The 17,831-nt window shown below is 37.8% G+C and overlaps 1 protein-coding gene across 8 annotated transcripts in view; it reads left to right on the plus strand.

Moving 5' to 3' along the window:
- Fancc (FA complementation group C) overlaps positions 1 to 17,831 on the plus strand; it is a 274,173-nt gene that overhangs the window by 58,389 nt on the left and 197,953 nt on the right. For 7 of the 8 annotated variants that reach the window (XM_017794868.2, XM_008855126.3, XM_029557189.1 and 4 more), the window contains exon 2: positions 3,870 to 3,943. The exons of the other annotated variant lie outside the window; for it this stretch is intronic. The gene's annotated coding sequence lies outside the window, so the exon portion shown is untranslated. The remainder of the gene's footprint in view (positions 1 to 3,869; positions 3,944 to 17,831) is intronic. 8 annotated transcript variants of the gene reach the window in all.

The following is a 17,831-nucleotide window of genomic DNA, read 5'->3' on the forward strand; positions in this document are numbered from 1 at the left end:
CCTGGAACTCACTATGTAGACCAGGCTGGCCTTGAACTCACAGAGATCCCCCTGCTTCTGCCTCTCAAGTGCTGAGATTAAAGGCATGCACCACCACACCTGGCATTTCCTTTCTTTTAAGCATCCAAAAAGATGCAGTGAGATGAAGTGAAAAAGTAGAGGAGCGGACAGTGAACTTAAAAGAAGTGTAGGCCAGGAGCACTAGGCTGGAGCAGCAGCTGGCAGGGATGGCCATCGACCCACTGCTTCACTCTTTGATGTTCAGTGGGTTCCTTGGTCCAAAAATGGTTGCGACACCATGTTGAGTAAGAAAAGTATGAAGAAGACTGCATTTGGTGGTGGTGGTAGAAACATGATGGGCAAAAAAAATAAATTTAAATCCAGAGTAATGTATTTTAGGGCGGACCGTCTCCTGTTGCTAGATGTTTCCGAAAAGCATTTAAGGATCTGCTTTTCAACAAGTTTCTGTGGGCTTGTCTGGAGTGAAAAACCATTGTCTCAGTTTGCAATCCCAGCTGTTAAGGAGAAGGCACAGTGCTTTGGACTCTGGTTCAATTGCGTTTTTGACCCAGTAAGTCACCTATTGTCCCGAGGCTGGTGCTTAGCGTGGATGGACTTGTCTGGTCTGTTGCTGCAGTGCTGAACTTTGTCACCCAGCAGACCTAAGGGGACATTTGGTATATTTTCCCAAGTCAAGGTACTTCCTGGTACCTTTTACGGTTTTGTATTGTGGGGCTGGAAAGATGGCTCATCGGTTAAGAAAACTGGTTGTTCTTGCAGAAGACCTGGGTTCGAATCCTAGCACCTACATGGCAGGTAATAACTGTCCGTAACTCCAGTCCCAGGGGATCCAACAGCCTCTTCTGACCTCCGTGGGCGTTGCATGACATGGGTGCACTTACCTACATGCAGGCAATACACACATACACATAAAAAATAAAAAAAATAAAATTTTAGAAAGATTTTATATTGTAAAAAACTATGTTTTTGTTTATGCAGACTTGTCTATTGAATTAATTTTGTGTATTTTGTTTATATAAATGATATTTCTAGGTATTTTGTGTACTTTTAGACTGAGGACTCGTGTTTCCTGAGCATTCTTAGCCTTTTACATACCTTTCTCTTTCTTCTGAGCCTCCCTCAGATATGTGTGGCACTTTCCTTGTGCTCTTTGCTTGCTCTCTCAGTTTTTCCTTTTCTTTCTGGGCTGCATTCTGAGTAAAGTGCTTAGCATTATTCTCAAATTTACCAGTTCTTTTCTCAATTCTGTCCAGCCTGAAGTGTCTTCTATACTAAATTTAAAATTTTGATGACTATTTCTTATTTACGTATTTCCCCTTTGATTCTCTTTTTAGTCATCTCATTTTATTCTGTTTTTAAAAAATACTTTCTTGTTTTTATTGGCTTTTTAAAAGCACCTTAAGAATACTTATTTTGGTGGAATGCTTAATTTCATCTGAAGTGAATTTGTAATCTTATTGAATGGCTGGTTTTGTTAGTGCCCTTATTGGCAGTAGATCTCTTCATATACTTTAGAGTTTTGATTGCATGACATGCCTTTCAAAAGATGTATTTTTTATTGGTCTCATCCACTCATTTAATGGTACCTCTCTTTCTCCTTTTCTCCTCATTTGTCCCCAGATAGCAGCTTTTTAGTTTTCTTTGTTTGGTCTCTCTGGAGCCCCCATCTAGTACTAGGGATTGACAAGGGTGGAGGCAAGCAGTTCTCGGCTTCATCTCCTGATCCTGGCTGGCTGGTGGTGTCCGTCCTTCCCCAGACACTGCTCCATAGGAGACGAATGGGATAAAACGGGGCCCCAGTTAGCATTGGAGACCCTTCCGTAACTGAAACAGGTTTTGGCTCTGCTCTGTGGCTGTTTAGACCCAGGTCTGGTAGCCCTGAGCCTCCACAGTTTATTCTAGCTTTGGTTGCTGAGCACAGGAGGCACCAAAGCTTTCCCTTGGGGATTTGAGTTTTTTGTTTGCTTGTTTGTTTCTGTTCCATATCTATTTCAAGAAATATTTATATATATTTTTAGCTTCCCTGCATCTTTTCAGTGTTTTTTTTTTGTTGTTGTTTGTTTGTTTGTTTTTTGTTTTTATATTTCCCCTTTGGTTGCTCTGTGTTTATAGAGTACAGAGAGTTCATCCATCAAAGAGTGAATTTATTGTGCCATCTTAACGGGAAGTCATGTGGCCTCAGAGTTTAAAGGAAACAAAGTTAGATATTTGGTTTTATACAGCACTGAAAGGTAACCACAAGAATGCTTTTCTGTATGAGTTCAGTGGCCTGCAACATACAGTTATGTAAACTCCTTCTGAGGCTTGCAGGCCCCTAAAGATGAGAGAGATTAAGCAGGTGGGATTTATTAGGATGCTCTAATTCTCTACAAAGATTTTACCCATTTTTCATTTTGAAGATAATTTTTTTGTAAAACCATGTTTTCAAACATCTAATTACCTAAAATACTAACCAGATACACCTTAACATTTCCATGCCCGTAGTTGTTTGTGTTGGCACCAAGTAGCACTACTTTAAATACAGGGAGTATTACAGAAGAACAGAGGTGAAAATGTATATTGTGTCTGTGAACTCAGTGAGACATTGCTATTTCATTGTAGTTCAAAGGAGAAAAGTGGCTAACCAATCAGTTATACCCCAGCATAGAGCAGTAGTCACAAGCACAGTTGAATCTACCTTTAGCTGCCAAGGTCAAATCCGCATGGCTGGTCAAAAGTGAGCTTCAGTGACTGCATTATCACCCACATTCAACTCCTGTTGTCAGTTTACATTTTAGTTATTTTATATGTTTGCTATTTAGATGTGTTAATATGTAACATTGGTAAATATGATACTTTTTATTAATTTCTACTTTTTTGGATTATAGTTTTTGAGTTACAAGCATAGAGTTTTGCTGTTTATGTTTGTTAATATTTAAATAGCAGAATAAAAATAACTTTCATCTCTTATGAGAGCTCTCAGCAGCTCTTATTTTAAGTTTGAGAAGTCTAGATCAAATGGTAGCTTAGTTCTTCCTGGGCTGGTGGGATCTCAGCAGGAAAGGGTGCTTATTGCTTGGTTTAACTGCCTGAATTCTATTCCTGGAACCCACATGGTGGAAGGAGAGAACTGACTGGTTCCCTCAAGTTACCTTCTGATCTCCACATGTGCCCCACCTACGCTCCCACACACATACACACCATAAATGAATAAGTACATACATAAATGTAAATAAAAAAATCTTCCTAAGCAATGTGATAATCATCCCAGATTTGGTTTTGACATTTTTGCCTGCCTCACCCCTACTTGTATATTAGGACCTAGCTTAGCTCAGATAGCATATCATTTCTGTCTGGAGCATGTGAATAATTTATCTAAATCTGTGTCCTACCCTGTTTTTTTTCTTTTCTCACAACCTTTCCCTCTCACTACCTGTTAAATTTTACCTAATTACAAGGTTTTAAAAAAATTCATTATTTTTATTTTATGTGTATGTGTATTTTGCCTGAAGGTATGTAAATGTACCTGTGTGTAATGCTTATGGAGGCCAGATGTAAATGTCCCTGTGTGTAATGCCTATGGAGGTCAGAAGAGGACATAGCATTCCCTAGAACTGGAGTTACAGGCAGTTGTTAGCCACTGTGTGGTGCTGGGAATGGAACTCGGGTCATCTGCAAGAGTAGTTAATAGTCCTAGTTAGATGAGCCATCTCTCTAGCTCCTGCTAACAGGTTTTGATTTTCTCATTAGCCACAGGTTGCCTGAAAGCAGAGAACACTGTCATCTTTTCATTTGTAATGTTTTTGAGTTCTTATCATAAAGTAGACTCCCTACAAAATGTGTAAGCTTCTTTTCTTGTTTTTGTTTAGCAATAAACCTCTGGTGGAACCAAAGGTGGAAAGAGGCAGAAATAACTTTGGAGCTAAGTCAAGTAGTGACATAGGTAAGAGCATAATTTCTAATATTTTAATTATTAATGTGTTCTTCAGCACAATTTTCTAATTTGCTTTACCAAAATCCAGTAATTCCAGTGTTGGAGAATTGAAGACAAGAATGCACGTAAGATAGGTAATCACCTTGCTGAGATTTAAGGAGTAAAAACGGTGTGTTTGAGTTGAGGGATGACCTTGTGCTCTGATGGAGAACAAGGTCCAAGGGTCTCAATCATAGCAACTCCAAGAGTTTCTTCTTACTTTGAAACCAAGTCCAGAGAGAAGTTCCCCTCCCCACATACTGGGGACCTGCATGGGAGATTTGCGCTCAGAAAGTCCCCAGAGTTCTCTGCTCGATTTACATTGTCTTAAATTTTCATGGAGTCATTTGAAGAGTATATATACACATTCAGTACCTGCTTTGAAGTTGATTCCTATACCTTAGACTCAGGCTCTGTTGAAAATTGAAGTTGTTTTCAAATTACTTATTAATTTCAAGTCTGTGTTTCTGATTAGCCTGCCTCAGAGGTGAAACTGTGCTGACTCAACAGAGAAAAAGCTGGCTCCTCCTAGTGGAACTTTTCCTAAAACTTTGGTGTTTTGGGAAGGGAAATTATAATTTATTTCCCTCAAACAATTCCTGGGTATAAGGTTATGCTCTTTTGATGTGAAAGTAAAGCTAAAAACATGGGGGAAACTTAACCAATTTTATTTATAATAATGAAGCAAAGAAACCTTACCTTTCAACAAATTAAACATACTAGTATCAAGCTCTCAGTAAGGGAAGCTTGGCATTAGTTTATAGTGAACATACATTTCTTAATTTTGTGCTTGATTAATTGGGGTGAAGTGTTAAATATTTTCTGCCAAGGCCTTTGTGTCCCTAATTGATGATATTGACTAGAAACTAAGTGTTTGATAGAATTCTTTTTCATTTTCCATAAACTGTGTTTTGTAGCATTCTATCTGTGAATCTCTTGTTAGTTGCTTATTTTATAGGAGAAAGATTTGATCAGCTCAAATTTGCAGGAAATGCAAAGAAAAATAATGCTTTACCACTCTGAGGATACCATTTATTTGGCCTGTAGAGACTTAACTCCAATACTTCTGACTTGGAAATATTTTAGATCAAAAAAAGAAAACATTTTTTTTTCTATATCTTCACATCTATAACAACTGTGGTAGGTTTGTTAATTATTTGCACATTCGTTTAATATATTTGTCAAATTCCTACTATGTACCAAATGCTATGCGTATCCCTGGTTTTCAAAACCATCTTCAATGAACTAGGATCTGAGGAGACACGTCAGTTGGACTATGTTTATTTCCATCAGCAGCGATCCTGGCAGGAAGCAGTGTAAACAGAAAGGAACAGTGTGATTGCAGTGCAGCACCTACCTCCCTTTCTTCAGTTGTGCTGCTCAGGCTCCAGCTTGCCTCCCTGCCATTTGCAGCATGCCGTCCAGTTTTCTCAGGCTTCCTTACTCCTGTCTTCTGGTGACATCTACCATTGTAGGTGCCACATAAAGACTAGTGTCAAGTGGAGGGAAAAAAACCTTTCAAAATTGAAAATGTTTCCAAGAACCCCTTTTTTTGAGCCTCAGTTCTCTCATGACTTAGGGTTGTATAACATGCACATTCTTACAGCTGACAGGAAGGGCATGGGAAAACCAAGAGTAGGCTATACCAACTCTTTTTGAAATGTGGTCCAGGCATCCTTGGGTGTTCCCCGAGGCCCTTTGAGGAGGTTCACAAGGCAAACTGATTTCATGATAATGCTAAGGTGCTGTTTACCATTTCTATTCCCATTCCCTTACTGTTGTACAGTGGAATTGCCAAGAGTTGCATATGTGATGATGTCAGCACTCTGGTAGCTAGTGGGATGTAGGCTTGTGTGTTCTTTTTTTTGTTGTTTTTTGAGGCAGGGTCTCCCTGCAGCCCCTGCTGGCCTGGACCTCACTCTGCAGACCAGGCTGTCCTTGATCTCATGGAGATCCCCTTGCCTCTGCCTCCTCAGTGCTGGGATTAAATATGTGTGCCACCATGCCCAGCTAAATTTTTTTTTTAAGCAAATAAGAAGATGGCTTATGGGTATTGAGTGGGTGACTAGTGTGTAGCATACTGTTTTTAAGGCTTATCCATACAAACATCAGCATTTTACTCCTTAATGTTGGATAATATTCTGTTGTATATAGATACTATATATACTGTATTTATTTATTTATTGGTGGACATTTGGGTTGTTCCCAACTATGGGCTATTGTGCATAAAGCTTTCATGAACATTGGTGTACAGGTGCTTCTTTAAGACCCTTTTGAGACTGCACATAATAAAATTGCTGGATCGTATAGTAACTGTGTTTGCTTTCCTAAGGAAGCTCCACATTGTTCCATCATGGCTGCATTGTACATTCTGAGCAGCAGTGTACAAAGGTTCCAGTTTCTCAACATTCTTGCCAATGTTTGTTAATTTTCTGAGTTTTTTAAAACAGGGGTCATTCTAATTCTTGTGGGGTGATATTTGGTTTGGGTTTTGATTTGCATTTATTTACCTTGTGATTATTCATGTTGGGGATTTTTTTTTGTGCTTATTATCTGTCATGTTTTTTGACAAATACCTGTTCAAATGCTTTTTCCATTTTCTGTTGCTGAGTTGTGAAAGTTGTTTATGTAGTCTAAATATTCATCTTTTATAAAACATGATTTACATGGATCATACAACCATTTTGTATGTTGACTTTTTACATAAGATTTCAGTTTTAAAAACTGATTTTAAAAAGCTAAGCCTTTAAGTATCTGCTCTTTTTCTTGTTGCCATCCTAGATATTTCCCAACTGCAGTGATTTAGAAAGACGGTAATTACTGCAGTGCTGTAATAGCTACCTTAGAATTTCTCTCACCATTCAAGATGTTTCCCTGGCTACTCCTAAAAGAATAATGGTCAACATTAAATGACTTAAAAGTATTTCTTCTTAACATCTGTATGCAATTATAATCTTTGACAGGTCTTTAACAGGACTAGATTCCTCCAATTTCAAAGTTGAGTGGAACTTGTAGGCTCTGCAGAAATAAACAAACAAAAAAAATTGAGTTTGAAGCTCTTCATAGATAGACCAGCCTTTGAGATTTGAAAATGGTCCTCAGCAATGATTCTAAGGAAGACCTGAAGAATTTCTTGTTAATTTATAGAAAAATGATGGAAAAAAATCACTAGGAGAGAGTAGTGTCCTGTATGTTAAACAAGAGGCTAGAGTTACTAGCTCACACAGGTCTTCATCCCTGACCCAACACTACCCTATATGTGCTTGTGGGGCTTCCTTCTGGCTGATTCAGTGATCAGGTGATTATTGGGAATTGAAAGTCATGAACTACTGTGCTCTCCTAAAGTAAGGGAAGATTCTGAGGGTTAGAACAATCCTTGACAGGCCCTTACATTCCTAATTTCTGAATGTAGAGAAACAGTTTTGCTTGCTTGTGTGCATTAAAAATTTTTTTTAAAAAGTTTTAAATTCTGTATATGTGGGTGGATATGTGCATGTAAGTGTAGGTGCCCACAGAGGCCAGTAGAGGACATCAGATTCCCTGGAACTGGAGTTACAGGCAGTTGTGAGTTGCTACACCTAGATGCTAGGAATTCAACTCAAGTCCTTTGGGAGAGCAGTATGTGTTCTTAACTGCTGAATCATCTCTCCAGCCCTTGAATGTTTATTTTAATTTAAATTAATTTTATTTTTGTAGCTAGTACATAAAAATTTTATGTTGTTTGTTATTTAATGAGTTGGGGAACTTTGTCCCAGCTTTTCATTCACACAAAGCTCAAGTGTTGCATTGCTGTTATGCCTTCTTCCACTCTGATGACTTGTGCTTGGTGAATTCCATTTTCCTTGTGAAGTATAGTTTCTAGGAAGTTTCTGAATACATCTTTTCCCCGAAAGGGCAGAAATCATGAAAATGAGGAAGATGCTATCTCTGTTACCTACTTTACTTTGAATCTGAGCTTTTATCACACTATGAACTCTTACAGAAAATGGAGTATCTTTGTACCATGGAGTTTTGAGTTTATAAAATAGCATAAAACCAAATAACTTGGACAATTTATAAGTTAGAGAAGGGAAAAATGCAGTGATCCTAAGTGGGCACTGCCTGGAATGAGACCTCATAGCTGGCTTTCCTTGTAGTATTGTCCCCCCACCCCTCCTCCTGCTTCTGAAGTTGCCCCTCTGGTCCTTCAGGCAATAGTTACATGAGCAAGCTTGTAGGAACCCTTCATTAACTGCTTGTTACCATTCTGGCATCTGGGTTTCTTTGCTCATAGAACTTTTCTTCCGCATAGACATTTCTGAAGGCCATTTTACTTTCTTCTGGATATATACAACAAGGAGACTAACAGCTTCTGTTGTTTTTAGTCTGTGTATGTGGAAAAGGTGAAATCATGGTTAGTTTTGATTCTTTAGGGACATGGTAAGTGTGCTAAGAAATTACTTAAGAAATGGAAACATTTTTAACTTTCCATGATGTTTGTGTTTGCTGTAACAGAATGTGTAGTGTGTTGGCAAAACACTTGTTAAAATCCTGAGTTTTAAGGGAATATGTTACTGAACTTCCACCTTTTTAAAAATGAAAGGCACTAAGCAGCATTCCTATAAGGGTTCACAGTTAAATGACTGTGGGCATAGACATAGGCAGAATCCTTAAAAAGCTAAGGATTTATATCTGTAGCCAGTTTTCAGTTGTATTGCATGTTTGCAGACTAACTGGTTAAGAACATTAGTACATTCATGGAGAAAGCTGAAATTATCATAAATCTGGAGAATCAGCCCCATTTCACAATGTGTGTTTTTTGGCATTGAGTGGGAGCTGCCTCATTTTATCTCCCTGCATGTGCCTCATTCTTCCTTGACTGGGAAAATGACTGTTTCTCCCTCTGTGACAATAGTCTGGAGACACAGTAGCAGCTGCATAGTTAAAGGTCCAGGAAGAAAGGTTGTGGATTTGCTCTTCATCAGAGCCAAGACTGGGAAAATGGAGCCATTAGTTGAGGTAGAGAAGGTAATAGAAGAAGCAGGTGTTAAGACTATCTTTGCCTGGTTCTGGTCATTACTTTCTTAATTTTTTATTTTTGTCTTTTTGAGACAGTGTTACTGACCTTAATCTCATATAAATCTACCTGCTTCTGTCTCCTGATTAAAAGCATGTGCTACCATGCCTGGCTTTGGTTTTAGTCATTTAAATATTTTTCTGAAAGGGGGGCCTCAGGCAAAAAGATAGAAATATTATAAAAACAGTTTTAAATTACTTATTCAATTCATCAAGTACTTTGTCTGGCTTAGCAATGATAATTTGTAGTACCCTTTTTCTTGACTTTGGGATGATGGTGGTATAGAAAATGTTTGCATAGAAGTTAAAAGATATTAGACAAAATAAAAGTATAGTACAAAGTTTACTTTGCTGAATTTTGCCAGTGTTTTGAGACCATTCATACACATAGTGCTTCTTCCTGTCTCTGAGGAGTAATATTTTCATGACATTTATGGCCATCATTATGGTTTAGTTTTACCTGGGTTCAGCATTAAGCAATTATTGACATATGTTATATACTCTTGATTTCAAATTCATTTCTGTTACCATTGTGGAAGTCCCTGTGCTTTCATTGCCGCTAGTGTCCCACATTTTATCTGTTCATTCTGTTTTCAGTTGGCGTGGAGGTTATTCGCAATTTGGGTTTATTATGACTAATGCTGCTGTGAACATTCTGATAGTATACATAAATACTTAATAAGCTCAGAAGTTTTTTGTCTTGTTTTTATTTTTGTTATATAAGCTCAGAAGTTTTTGAGAGAAAGTTTGGGATTTGTAGGTTTTTTTGTATTATTTAATTTACTGAGAAAGCTGACAAAATTTTCTGCGAAGACCAGAATTCATTTCTCTTTAGGTCCATTTTAGTGTCATATTTTCTGCTTTATATTTTGTTTTACATTTCTATGATATGAGGTGCATATAGATTTAGAATTGTAACTTATTCCAGTGAATTAAGCTTTGAGGCCTTTGTGAATGGTGTGTGTGTGGGTGTCGGGGGGTGGGGGGTGTATATCCTTGCAAAATCATGTGGAAGCCAGAGCAAAACATCAAGTGTCTTTCTCCATCATTCTCTGCCTTATTCTCTTGAGGTAATGTCTCTCACTGAAGCAGAAGCTTGCCATTTCAGCTAGGCTGACTGGCCAGAGAACTCCTGTGATCTATCCACCTGTCTCTCACCCAATAATGGAGTTTTAAGTACACTTAGCTATGCCTAACTATTTATGTAGGTATTGAGAATTTGAACTCAGGTGCTTATGCTTGCAGAGCAAGCACTCTTAACCACTGAGCCATCTCTCCAGTTCCTCCTTGGGCTTAGATGAGTGGTTTTTATTATCTTTTTAGCTTCTCCATATCTGTATGGTTTAAATGTCTTTTGTTTTTTTTTTTTAACAGCATGCAGACCTTTTTTTAAAAAAATTAGAACTGATACTGTTCTAATTTAGATTTTAATCTAAAGATTGAATGTATTAATATATTTGCATATAGTACAGCTACTAATATATGAGTTTTTATATCTACCATCTTACCATGTGCTTCTTTGTATATTAATTGTTCTTTGTAGTGTTGGGAATTGAACCCAGTGCCTCATGCACGCTGAGCAGGCATTCTACTACTAAGCTCTTGTACTTTCATCCTGTGCTATTTATTTAGGTTGAGAATTTTGCATTCCTTTTTCCCTCCTATCATGTCCTTTTTGAGGGTCAATTTTTTAAGTATATTTTTTTCCTTTGATAATTTGGAAATTATAGAATGTTTTACTGTTTTGTGAACGGATAACCTATAAATTATAACATGTATTCTTGAATTACCAAAATCTAATGCTACCGCTTTTATCTGTTTTCCTGAACAATGCAGAGACCTTAGAATTCTTAACTCTAAGTCTTCTTTTGGTTTATATACTACTAAACATATTTTCATATATTTAAGCCCAAAATACTGTTACTTTTTTATTTCATGAGTATTAATGTTTAGTTTCCCATGTATCTACTGTTTTATTGTTTTAATTTCTTCTCATAGCTAGATTTTCATCTGGGAAAGAGCATCTAGATTTACTGGTGGCAGATTCTTTCAGTTTTAGAGTGTCAGAAAGAACTTTCATCTTTATTTTCGAGGAATGTTGTAGTTCAGCCTGCAGTTCTAGGTTGGCCCTTTGTCTTTTCATTGAGAATACATTTTCTGGTCTTGTCTTTGCATACTTATGTTGTTCATTTCTGTGCATTCTTCCCTTGTTTCAATTTTTCCATGCTGAAGTCTGGATAAGTTATTCAGATTTCCTTACAGATTCCTGAATTCAGTTTTTGCCTTGGTTTAACCATCTACTGAATTCTTAATTTTACTTATTTTATTTTTAAATTCTAGAATTTCTTCATTTTAAAAACATTTTTTTGTAGCAATTAATCCTGTGAAATTTTGATTTTTATCTTCAAAAGTGGCTCTCTTAGTTGTTTTGTAGCTGTTGTCTGGTTGAACTATCTGGGGTAGCTCTCCATTTTGGATCCTTCGGTTCTTGTCCATTGTTTTTTTGGTTCTTCTTCACATATTATTTTCTTCTTGTGTGTTTGATTGGCTTCACTTATTTTTTTCTTTACATATTTGGAAAATTATTTTTAGAAATAACTCCAAACCTATGATGATGGTATTTTCCTCCATGGGAGATTTTTTGTTGCATCTTCTGTGTGCCTGCCAGCACTGGCAATCTGGGACCACCTTAATTCACCTTCACTTTCCTGGTCATGCAGTAGTAGTCCAAACGCAGGTGCTTTACTTCTGGGTCACACTCTTCTTAGCCTCCCATGCTTTAATCTCAGGCGTGGGGCAACACAGCAGGCCTTCACCTTGGCAGGCCTGGTCTCCTTCTAAGCCTAGCAAGGTTGTCAGAGGAGCTGCTGTGCCTTTTAACCAGCATTTCATGGTAACAAATGCCTTATCTAGACATTTCTGGCACAGTCCTATACCATCTTTCTCTGGTTCTTTGGTGACTTTTTGATTATGTTTTTATATTTCATGTAGCCCTATATAATCACTTTCAGCAGGAAGGTTGCCTTATCTAAGGTCTCCCATTATCTGAAGTATAACTAAAATTACTTCCAGAGGGGTCCTTGTATGAATCAAAGTCTGTTTCAGGAGGCCTTTAAAAAAGATTTCTTTATAATTACGTGTGTGTGTGTGTGTGTGTGTGTGTGTGTGTGTGTGTGTATACACGCACATGTACATGTGAGTACAGGTGCCCAAGGAGTATTGGGAACCAAACACAGGTCTTCTGAACAGCAGTATATGCCCTTAACCACTGAACTTCAAGAGTCTTTTTTGTACACATTCTTCCAGCCATGTTAGAGTAGCTAGAAAAGCCAGATTAAATGTCTTTGGAAGATGTTGGAGAACTGAAAAAGTTCTCAGGACTTGAGTTAAGATCTTGGAGTAAAGGAAAGAGAACACAGAGTACTGAGCATAAATTCTGTAGTAGATTTTCCCCACTTAAGACATTTGCCATTTCTTTCTTTTTTTAAAAAACACATTTTATTTATTTTTGGGTGTTTTGCCTGCATGTATGTAAATATACCCATGTCATGCAATGCCTGCAGAGGTCAGACGAGGGTGTCGGATCTTCTGGAACTGGAGTTACAGACAGTTGTTAGGTGCCATGTAGATGCTGGGAATTGAACCCAGGTCCTCTGGAAGAATAGCCAGTGCTCTTAACTGCTGAACCATCTCTCTAGTCTCCATTTCTTTCTTTTTAAAATTTTTTTAAAAATTTACTTTTTGACAGCCTACTGAGTCCTGTTAGTGCTGCCTGCATGACCATGGGTAACCTACCTTCCCATGGTCAAACCCTGAGGAAAAATGTTTCCCCTTCCCTTGAATTGCCTTCAATTACTGTTATCTCCTCAGGGGTGGAGCCTCATGATCCCCTCATCCATCCATGCCAGCATTATTTAGAAGGCAGCTTGGTACATGTCTGTTTAGCAAAACAGTAGTAGTTTCCCCTCTACGGCCTGTGACTTGGGTTTTTGACCAGGTTTGTAGTATCAGACATGAATTACCTCTGATGGTACAGTCCTCAAGCCCAATCATAAAACAGTTAGTTGCCCCCTTAGCAGTTGTGCTACTATTGCACCTGTGGACACGTTTTGCCTGGCATGTCCATATTGTAACATGCAGGCTTTACTGCTAGATAAGTCAATTTGTGAATTTTCTTGCCTGACCAAAGGCTCATAGAGAGCTATCCCATGCCTGGCACTAAGATTTTCATTTAATAACTCATATGTTCTGGGGGAAGCATTGTCAACCCATTCAGAGTACTGCCATTCAGACTCCTTAAAAAAATTTTTTTTAATTAGCTTACAAAGGAATGGGTTTATATGAGACTCCATAATTTCCATAATACATAATACTCGTGTATTCTTAGTTTTGGTTAACCCACACCCAACCTCCTTCTACTCTTCATCTCCCTGCTCTCATCCCTGCTTAAGCCTCTAACCCCTAGTATTCCCCCTACTTTTGATATCACATGTATTCTATAGCTCCTTAAGCCCCTCCCCACGCCCCCACCCCCAGGCCCTTTCTAGGTTCTTAATCACACAAGCTTAAAACCTCGAAGCTAAATCCACATATAAGAGAGCACATGATGAGTACTTCTTTCTGGGCCTGGATTTCCTCACTCAGTATAATTTTTTCCATTTCAACCCTTGTCATTTCTTAGTAAACGGAAAGAGACTGAGAATGAACAGGCGAAGGCTTGAAGAGATGTTCAACAGTTAAGAGCTACTCTTGCAGCAGATCTTGGGTTTGGGTCTCAGAACCAACATGGCAGCTCACAACTGTCTAATTCTACATCGGGGGGGATCTGACACCCTCTTTGCCTCCATAGGCACCAAGCATGCACATACATCCATTTAAGCACTCACACATACGCATAATTTTTTTTAATGTCTTAAAAAAAAAACAAAAAACTTAGAGGCGATCATATGCTACTGACAGAGAAGTTAGAACTTTTGGCAGTTCCACAGAGCTGGAAAAGTGCATGTTGGAATCTCAGAGGAAAAGGCTGTCAGTCTAATTTCCTAGTAATGTAACTTTTTAATGTTATTGTATTGTATTTTATTTTGTTTTGTTTTGTTTTGGGTTTCTGGTAATGCTACATTCTGAACATACAAAGAGTACAAAATGATTTTTTTTAAGATAGGATTTTATTTTATTTATTTTTTTAAATTATTTAATAACCACATAATTAGAAGAAGCATTTCATTACAACAGCATTGACATATTCAATACCAATTTCCAGAGCTAGGATGCATCTTTTTCAAAACTGGCTGTAAATTTTTAAGTTTACAGTTGAATTAATACAGTTATACAATATTGTACTCAGTATAAACCCTATAAGACATAAAACCGGTAAGACATAAAATTGAATGAGTTTTTACCCTTTAAAGAAGATCTCCATTTCATTTTAAGATATGCTGTTTCTTACATTTTTAATTCTACTAATGCTTACATGTTTGCACATGCGTTTCTAATCGCTATATATCTGATTATTACTAGTCACAGTTGATAATTTTCTGAGCTCCTTGGCATCTGAGCATGGATATTAAGTCATCAGGTAGATTTCAATGGTAATGTTTTTCACATCCACCAATTATTAAGGTTTTTGCTACAGCTTTAACATATTCATTAACAATTTCCAGAGAGCAAAGATGCATCTCTCAAAAGTGGCTGTAAATTTTTTGTTGTTCAGAGTTGAATTCATAGTTATACAATACTGAACTCAGTATAAACCCTGTAAGATATAAAATTGAATGAGTTTTTATCCTTTAAAGAAGAGCTCCACTTCATTTTAAAATGTCCTATTTCCTACATTTCTAATGCTACTAACACTTAGATATTTGTACATCTGTCTTTAATCTCTATGTATCTGATGATTACTAGTCACAGTCGGTTACACTCAGACCCTTAGTACCTGAGTATGGATATAAAGTCATCAGGTAGATTTCACTGGTTATGTTTATCATCTCCACCATTTAACATGAAGTAAATTTTTATGCTTCCTACTCAAATATAAGTCTTGTTTTAAAAATTTGTTGATTTTCCTGTGTGTATATCATACAGAACATCCCACACAATTTTATTTATCTATATACCCATTTCCCAAATGGCACCCTCCCATAGCCTCCCCCCTCCCACATACTGGAGCCCACATACTCTGTCATCTCTGTTATTGTCCCCTCTGTGTTGTTGACATCTCCAGCCATTCTCCAGTGCTTGTCCGTCTGCTGAATCTAGTTAAGCTATGTAGAGACCCTTGTTTTAGGAAGATCAGCTGTTCCTCATCTAGCAGCAATCAGTTGTCAGTATTCCTTTAGATAAGATTGGGGTCTGCTGTTCATTTTCCCAGTTCTATACTGGTTACTGTCTGGGAGTCTCTTGCACCACCTTGGCCAATAACTCAAAGGAAGGTATCACCTGTCTGGCATTGTTTCTTGTTATGTAGCCTATAGATATACATATGGACTCTTAAAAATTATATTGACCCCATTAATCTTTGGTTATACTTTCCTTTTGGGTGTTTAAGGCCATACAGTTGGTCCAAATAAAGCAATATATTTTTACTCTTAAGATCGTTTTAGGATCTGTTCCTTAGGAGTAACATGGGCTTGGGAGGAGCCCCTGGATCCTTTCTTTTAACAGTTCAGTCTATGTGAAGATAAGTCAAAGGTCCTGCTTGACCATGGCTGGCTTCGCTTGGAAGCATGGAGGAAATGTTGCCTCTGTGTTGACCCTTCTCTTTGTAGACTGGACACTGGTCAGATCCATCTGATGGGGCCTCCATGGCCTCCTTGCTTAAGAGGACAGGTGACACACCACAGTTAGAAGACATTTTGAGAGATGCTCATAGTCCCCTGGAACTTAGTCATCCTAGAAGGGCAAAGAGCAAAAACTGTCCTTTATGTCCTCCTGACCAAATTAGTATAGGCCTCAAGGTATAGCTGTTAAACATCCAAGAAGTTTAGTTCCACCAGTCTGGTACTTTTAATTACTATATGCCATGTAGATAGTGCTTGGACTAAGACCAAACGCTCTCAGATAAACCTTGTCTAGGCATATATTACATTCTTTGATCTGATGGTATGTATAATTTGTCAGTAGGTTGTTGGCCTAATAAGGTTCCGTCTGGTTTTCTAAAATTAGCTAGGCATTGTTTATCTCTCATGTGGTCTAACCCTTCCACCAAGGTTTCCCCATTTAAGGTGCCTCCGTTTTTGCCATTTCTCCCTTAATAATACTTTTCTCCTATGGTCCCACCTCTCTTGAGCTCCTTCTTTGCTTTTATTCCCTAGGTTCCTTGTATAACCTTCCCTCCCCCATTTCCTTAAAATAACCTCATTATTATCCATATCTCCCTTGTTAACACCTGTTTTCTACTGTTCTTCTCTTTCAGATTCTTTCTTTTCCTTTACTTCCCTGGTTCTTCTTCATTATCCTGGTTCCTGTAGTTATGTCTGGATACATATTCACTTATAAGGATTTGGTGATTAGATCCACATATGAGGGAGAACTTACCTTGTTTTTTGTTTTTTTTTTCCTGAGTCTGTGTTACTTCACTTAGTATAACAGTTTCTAGTTCCATTCATTTACCTGCAAATTTCATGATTTCATCTTTCTTTACTGCTGAGTAAAACTCCATCGTATAAATGTACCACATTTTCATTATCCATTCGTCAGTTGAGGGACACTTAGGTTGCTTCCATCTCTTAGCTATTGTGAAAAGAGCAGCAACAAACATGGATGTACAAGTGTCTCTGCAATAGGATGAGATCTTTGGGTATATGCCAAGGAGTGGTATAACTGGGTCAAATGGTAGGTTCATTTGTAGTTTTTTAAGAGTTCTCCACACTGCTTTCCAGAGGGGTTGAACAAGCTTGCAGTCCCACCAGTAGTGGATGAGCGTTCCTCTTTCCCACATCCTCTCCAACATTTGGTATCATTTGTTCTCTTGATCTTAGCCAGTCTGACTGGGGTAAGATGAAATCTTAAAGTAGTTTTAATTTGCATTTCCCTAATTACTAGTGATGTTGAGCACCTTTTAAGATGCTTCATAGCTATCTTTATTTCTTCTTTTGGTAACTCTCTGTTCATCTCCTTAGCCCATCTTTTACTTGGGTTACTTCCTTTCTTGATACTTTTGTTTTATGAGTTCGTTAAAAATTCTGGATCTTAAACTCTGTCAGACGTGTCACTGGTGAAGATTTTCTCCTATTCTGTGGGTTTTTTCTTCACTTCCTTGGCTGCTTCTTTTGATGTACAGTTTTTTTAGTTTAATGAGGTCCCATTTGTTGATTCTTGACCTTGTTTCCTGAGCAATTAATTGATACCTGGTTTAGAAAATCCATTCCTACACCTATATCTTGTAGGTTATTGCCAGTGTTTTCTTCTAACAATTTTAGAGTTTCAGGCTTCACATTGAGGTCTTTGATCCATTTGGAGTTGACTTTTGTGCAAGGTGAAAGATAGGTGTTCAGTTTCATTCTTCTACAGGTGGAGATCCACTTTTGCCAGCACCATTTGCTAAACATGCTGTCTTTCCTCCAGTGAATGTTCTTGGCTCCTTTGTCAAATATCAGGTGGGTCTGTTTTTGTGCCAGTACCATGTTGTTTTTATGACTATCGCTCTGTAACACAGTTTGATATCTGGTATAGTAATCCCCCCAGCATTGTTCTTAGTGCTCAGGGTTGTTTTGGCTATCCGAGGTCTTTTGTGATTCCATATGAATCTTAGGATGGTTTTTTCCAATTCTGTGAAAAATATCATGGGGATTTTGATTGGTGT

Source organism: Nannospalax galili, unplaced genomic scaffold, assembly GCF_000622305.1.
Source record: "Nannospalax galili isolate Female #2095 unplaced genomic scaffold, S.galili_v1.0 scaffold467, whole genome shotgun sequence".
NCBI lineage: Eukaryota > Metazoa > Chordata > Mammalia > Rodentia > Spalacidae > Nannospalax > Nannospalax galili.